Raw genomic sequence first — 6807 nt, forward strand, 5'->3', positions numbered from 1 at the left:
TGAACTGTGTATGCTTCTATCTAGACTCGATCAACCAACAAGGTTACCAGGCCAGCTGAGAATGTCAGAAGCAAATAAGAGGATTTGGGATCTTCTCCTGGACCAGTAAAAGATCTGCCAGAGAGACAGAGGCTAAACAACTTCTGACAGCTGCTTCTAATTGGACATGTTATGTTCAGCTGGCATAAATCTCATTTTGTGTTTATACAGTCAGCTAGGAAACAAGCAGGTTTTGGCCATGAGGCATGTTTCGCTATTACAACTAAGTGATGTTCCACCGTCTGATGCGTCTCACGCCCAGTCGTTTCTCTCTGCCCTTTCCTCCAGCACTTCTAAAATGGCCGAACTGCAGGTTTTTGTGTCTCTCAGGCAGACAAATGGAGGCGCACGCACGCACACACATGCACACGAGCATGCACGCACGCACGCACACACACACACACACACACACACACACACACACACACACACACACACACACACACACACACACACACACACACACACACACACACGCAGGCGCATGCACGCATGTGCGCGCACACACATACACACAACACTATTGTAAAAACCTTGGATGACCTTCACTGTCCTTGGATTACATGTTGACCTTTCCAGTCCTCTATCCCCCAGTGGTCTTGCTTAACAACTCCCACCAAAGAGCCTATTAGGCCTGGATCCCACTTTGTTGTTAAAAAGGGTTTGTCCTTTAAGAACACTCTTTCTATTTTTTCAGGCTTAGGTGGTGGAGGAACACAAGTTCATTGTTCGCTCACTGATGGAAGTTGGAGTTACTAGGGTAACAGCTCTAATCCCTCTTTTTTACCACCTTTTTCTTATCATTGGCCTATGGTGGTACCTTTTAAGTCAGTGGCACAGTGCTCACTCGCTTTTAATTAACTATGATTCTATTTGCCTGGAGACAACACAATGAGCTAATCGAAATTTTCGAAATAATGACGTACTGCCAGCAACAATTCCTTTCTCCTGAGGCCTGCTCCAAGAATAACAATGATGAAACCATTATTGAGGGACACACTTTAAAATGCTGCCCTGCCACCAAAACAGAGGGCATAATTGTTCTGGTGTTTTCCATACAATCAACAACCCATTGTTGGTGACTTGAGAACTAAGGGAGCAGAGAATGGTTGCCATAATGATTGGTCTGTGCTGTCATGAAGACCCTGGTTCTGTACAAAACAGTCCACTGAAGAAGGGGCTCGATAGACTACTGATTTGTTTGAAAGGGCCGTGGATGAAGACAACTGTCTGGCTTTTTAGAAAAATGTCCCTTCTCCTTTTTTGTCTCTCTTGCCGCTCAAATAGGCCCCGAGCCACATTAGAGAAGAACCATTCATATAGTGAAAGGCTGGGAGACTGGGAGTCACACAGACACATGCAAAGGGGCCAGGGAGAGAGAGGGAGAGAATAGCCATTTCAATAACATTCTATTCCATTCTAATCTCAACTAACTCTAGTTGAACTAGAAATCATCTCAAGGGTAAGAGATTCATCCACATTAACTCAAGCATCCCTAGTCTGGGCATGCCATCATAATAGGTGAACATTCAGTGAAAAGTGGCGTCCAATCTGCAAAAATGCAGATCTACAACCTCACCTCGTGTTGCCATTCATTGTGAGCTTTAACATCCGCCTTTTTAGTTTGTAGATCATCTTTTTTCGACAAAGATAGAGGGGAAAGGGTGGGTGGGGGGGTGGGGGGAGGGGTGATAAGTGCAGACCCCTGGTAGGGAATCTTGGCCAACAAAGTCTATAGGATAGTTTTCTAACTATCCATCACAAGACAATCAAGTGCCCCCAAAACAATCATGTCATTGTGAGCACTGGCGCCTTTCCATATTTGAAAAAAATAAAAATAAAATCAATATAGTTTATCATCATGTATGTCGACTGAGGTTTATCCAACATGTCAAGATGACGCACGTGATTAGATATCTGCTGTCTGACGTTGACTGCATTACCAATGCAATACCATTTAAGGATTAAAATATTACATACAATATTACAGGGCTGGTATATAATATTTTGTATACAGAATAATGAAATGAAATGTCCTGGGTGTGAGCTCGTAAAGGTTGTCCAAACATGGCACTGCACCTATTAACCACGCTCCATTGTGGAGCGGGGCAGAGCAGGAGGGGAGAAGGAATGCTAAGTGGGCCTCTTAGCCTAGTCAACCTTCAGTGGGTTTCATTTATCTTCATCTTGTTAGACTAAATTAATTAACAATCTCAGTGTTATACACTTTCTCCTTTCATTACATCAAATAATGGCAGAGATGTAGTAGGAGGGTCTGCCCATTGGGATTAGACAGAGACTGCTGGAGACATCTCTCTCTCTCTCTCTCTCTCTCTCTCTCTCTCTCACTCAATGTCTCAGTCTATCACAAACAAAGCTAAGCTGTTAAAATTCTTCAGTGAATGAAAAATGGATCTGAATTTAAGACAGATCTTGTCTTTAACAAAGAGCAGAAAATGTGTTTTAGGTTGGCTCACATCTTCCACTGAAATACAGCGTGCATCCTATTGTGAATCTCTGTGAACTCTTTCGCTTTGTTGCCGACATACCTCTACTTTGGTATAGTTATTTTCCAAAAAGACGAAAATATGAAAACTATCAGCTACATTATACAAGAGTTCATCTGTTAAGCTGATGTATTTTTTTTACAATGACTTCCAATCCAGCCGTGTGTCAGCTTTTTCTTATTCCAAAACTGAGAGTACTTTTGCAACTAGCTGCAATATGTGTGACTCAAAACCAGCCTTGTGACTCATTAGAATAATCAAGACTGCCAGGTGTGTTCCTAAGATATATGACGAGTGAAAACTCTTTATTCAAATATCTGCTAATGGGAGCAGCAGTGCTGGAAATCTGTGACACACTATTGTACAACTCAGAGAAGCAGATCCTTGGATTGAAAAGACATCATATCCCCTCTAAGAGCAACACAAAAATATGTATGTATTAATTAAATCATGAGTGTGGGCTGCCGTACTGACAGAGCACCCTTTCACCTAACCATGTGCAACCTGCCATCCCTATTTTAGGTATGTCATTACAGGTGAACAAAACAAACAAAATCCCCCAAAATGTGTCTAAAAATGTCACACAATTCTACATGTTCGGAATACACTGCATCTCGATGCATTGTGAGCTTATTGATCTAAGTTTTCGATATTATGCGCGTGACAGGCTTAAGTGGTTATGAGGAAATAAAATACAGATTCCCCCCCCCTCCCCAGATTACATTGGAGCACAAGAAAATCCTTGGTGACATTCAGAGGGTGTTGTTTTCTGTATTTCTTAAAACCATTAGTTATCAACAGGTGGTTATAGTCAAATGCAGTCTCCTACATCAGTCGTTCTCAAACTCTTTCATGACAAGGACCCCAAATAAAAATGTATTCGGTCTCAGTCTCTATTCTTTCTATAGGATTGGTGCCTGTAATATCCTGTAGGAATTTAACCATGGGGGAATAAACAGTCACACATCACAATCAGTATGATAACTTGATTACTGGATTGTATTTTGTACAAATAAATCCCCACCTATCCTAATTGGCATCTTAATTACCATAGGGAACCGCCCCACCAATCCCATATAAGGCATTGGGAATTTACTTTCCTACCTGTGTTTTACCCAGGTGGGTGTGGTTTTGCATGACTCCATGGCCTTGCCTGCAGTCACACCTGTGTGTGATTGCAACACACCCAAATCACAGGACCTCACACACCATAACATAAAGTTGAGATACCTAAACTAAAGTGTATTTAAATATGGTGGAACACCAGACTCCAAACATTAAAAATCAATAGTACTATGGAGGTACTTCTAAAGTGAACAGCAAATTAAATTCATGAATGCATTTTATTATTTATCTCACATTAGTCAACTTATCCAGACATCAATGTAAATTTGCTGAAATGAGCATATTATGCATATGTCATGTTCAGAAGTAGTGGATAGTAGTGGATATAAAACATTGTATTATTGAACACTGGAGGGTGGGTATGGACTATGGAGGGGCTTTAAGGCAGCAACTGCTTGGTATGTAATGGTGAGGAAATAGGGGTGTTGAGGGTGATATGGTGGTGCAAGGGGTGGGAGGCGAGGGGGAAATGGAGGTGGTGGGTGTCGGTATATGGGGGTGAGGGTGTATCAGGTGGTGGTGTATGGGGGGGAGGGGGCGATGATGGTGGGTGGGGTGGGGGTTATGGGGTGGGTATGGTGCTTGGCTTCAACTCAACTGGTCTAGGTGCTGCCACACTATCGAAAGAGCTGCGCACGTTCTCGGCTGCGCGCAGCTTAAATTCTGAGTTTTTAGACAGCTGGTGGATGGAAAAGAAGCTCCACCTCCGCAGACTTTTTGCGCGACGGCCAGATTCCCGGAAACGCTCTCCTCCGCGCAAAAAGTCCGTGGAGGTGGAGCTTCTTTTCCATCCACCAGCTGTCTAAAAACTCGGAATTTAAGCTGCGCAGAGCTTAAGAAGTGCGCAGCTTAAGACCGTTTTGCGCTAAGGTGTGGAGACGGTGTCTGTTTGGGTTGGATTGTAATTTTTCAGGCCAGTTGAAAACTCTAAAGCAGGGGTTCTCAACATGTTCATGTCAAGGACCCCTAAATGGACATGCATTCTGCAGACCCCCATCTGAAAATATTTTCTGCTAGGGAAATGTTTTGAAGATCTATCAAAATGTTTAGAAAATAGGCTATCTACAAACTCAATATGATTATATGATATATATGATAAAATATGATTAAAGTGGTAAAAATGTTCCATATTTTGCTGTGGACTGCCTGGAACTTCCTCAAGGACCCCTTGAGGTCCCCAGACCACACTTTGAGCATCTTGCATCTTGTTTTTCCTTTTTGTTTTCAGATTGCACTTAAGAACAAAAAAGGCAACCTAAGAGTGCTCACCAGTGTGCGTAGATTCTGTTCTTACCTACGAACAAATGACAGCTAAGAAAACATTGAGGGATCCCAAAACCTTCTTAAAAACTTCCTAGGTGGGTCTAAGAACAAATTTCCTCTTAAGAACTTCTTAAGAACGGTTGGTGCATGAGCCCGTCGTGACAAGGGTATAGTAATGTCATTAAATCATACTTTATTTTTTTAAATACCCCCCCCCCAACAGCTCAGGGGGCGGGGGGTGGGGGGGGTGCTAATTTAATCAAATAAGTGACCTTTTGAAAAAAATAAATCAAAGAGGATTCATTAGGTTTAGTAAAGTTTGGCTGACAGCAGCCTTGAAAGGCAGATGCTGCTGCTGTGGCTTCTAATGAGCCAGGACTAATTAGGGAGCGAGACTGTAGCCCAGAGAAGGTGGATCACTAGGAGAGAAGCCATTGGTAAATACGCTCTTATTTACTTCCTCTGTGGGTAATGACAGCACAAATTCTTAATTAGAATCACAGGAAGCATAAAGACAGGAAAAAAAGGGAAATCTCCATGGTACGTTGAATACAAACACTCAGAACAACAGGAAACGACAGAGGATCACAAGACTGGTTCGTCACCCCCTCCACACACACACACGCACGCACGCACGCACGCACGCACGCACGCACGCACGCACGCACGCACGCACGCACACACACGCACACGCACACGCACACACACACACACACACACACACACACACACACACACACACAGGCCCACACCCCCTCGCCCTTAACCCCCACTGGTCCAGACTGGATTTGATGTGAAGCCTAAAGCCTGAGCTTAGTTGTGCGTGGGAGTTGTGCACCGGAAACAACAGATCTGCAAGCTCACAACAGTCCCGACGAGTACCAATGCATTGCAGCGTGTCACGTTGTGAGCTTGTAGATGAGTAGATCTGCTGTTTTTGGTCCGCAACATGGCGTGCAAGCCAAGTATAAATCAGGCATAATTTGGGCTTTGTCGTGTGCCGGTGTCACGCGTTGTCAAGCAGCTATTTTCGGCAAGTGACGCTGTCACACGACAACGTACGTATGAATTAGGGTGGGGTCAAGGGAGGGCAGAGTGGTCAGACAAGAAGCATGCAGCTTAAAGAGAGACACACACAAGGTCTGATGTCAGATCAGAGTATGGGGGAGAAGGGGAGGGGTTACATCTGTCCATGAGGTTGAACTGTGCGTGCGCTCAGTCTGACTGTAGGGTAACTAACAGTGTGTGATACAGGAACACAATCACAATGTACAGAAAAATAAGGTAGAATACCCAGCAGAAATAGTCGCAGAATATACAGACACACACACACACGCACGCACGCACGCACGCACGCACGCACGCACGCACGCACGCACGCACGCATGCACACACACACAAAGAAGTGTGTAAAGCTACTGTAGTAGTAAGAGGGCCCCTGCTATCCCGCAACCCCCCCCTCCCCACCCCCTGCCTGTGATCCTATATGACAACAACGGAAAATGAAACTAACCTCAGTAAAAAGCTGCTACGAAGAAAGCCCTCCATGTCAGCGTGTGGGGTTCTGCGGCAGGAGAAATACATAGACAACCATTTTAACTGTGACAGAGGCAATAAGCAAGAAGAAGAAGAACAACCAAAAGAAGAACAAGAAGAAAAAGTGAGGGCAAGAAAGTAGAAAAGCAACAAAGAAGAATAAAGAACACAGAGCAAAGTATACATCTTTCTCCCATAATAATAAAGCATGTCTTTAATTAAAGCAGCACGGCAGATAGGAACGCATCCTTTTTTTATGAACTGACATCATTAATTATACCTCTTTCCATGGAGGAGGATGGATTTGCATACAACGTTTTGGTTTTGCATCGAGGGC

The 6807-nt window shown here is 43.8% G+C and overlaps 1 protein-coding gene across 1 annotated transcript in view; it reads right to left on the reverse strand.

Annotated features, from left to right (window-relative positions):
- sox6 (SRY-box transcription factor 6) overlaps positions 1 to 6453 on the reverse strand; it is a 144882-nt gene extending 138429 nt beyond the window's left edge. Inside the window, exon 1 of the mRNA XM_079497731.1 lies at positions 6448 to 6453. The gene's annotated coding sequence lies outside the window, so the exon portion shown is untranslated. The remainder of the gene's footprint in view (positions 1 to 6447) is intronic.
- Between the last annotated feature and the right edge of the window lie 354 nt (positions 6454 to 6807).

This window comes from Electrona antarctica (assembly GCF_951216825.1).
Source record: "Electrona antarctica genome assembly, chromosome: 3".
NCBI classification, from domain to species: domain Eukaryota; kingdom Metazoa; phylum Chordata; class Actinopteri; order Myctophiformes; family Myctophidae; genus Electrona; species Electrona antarctica.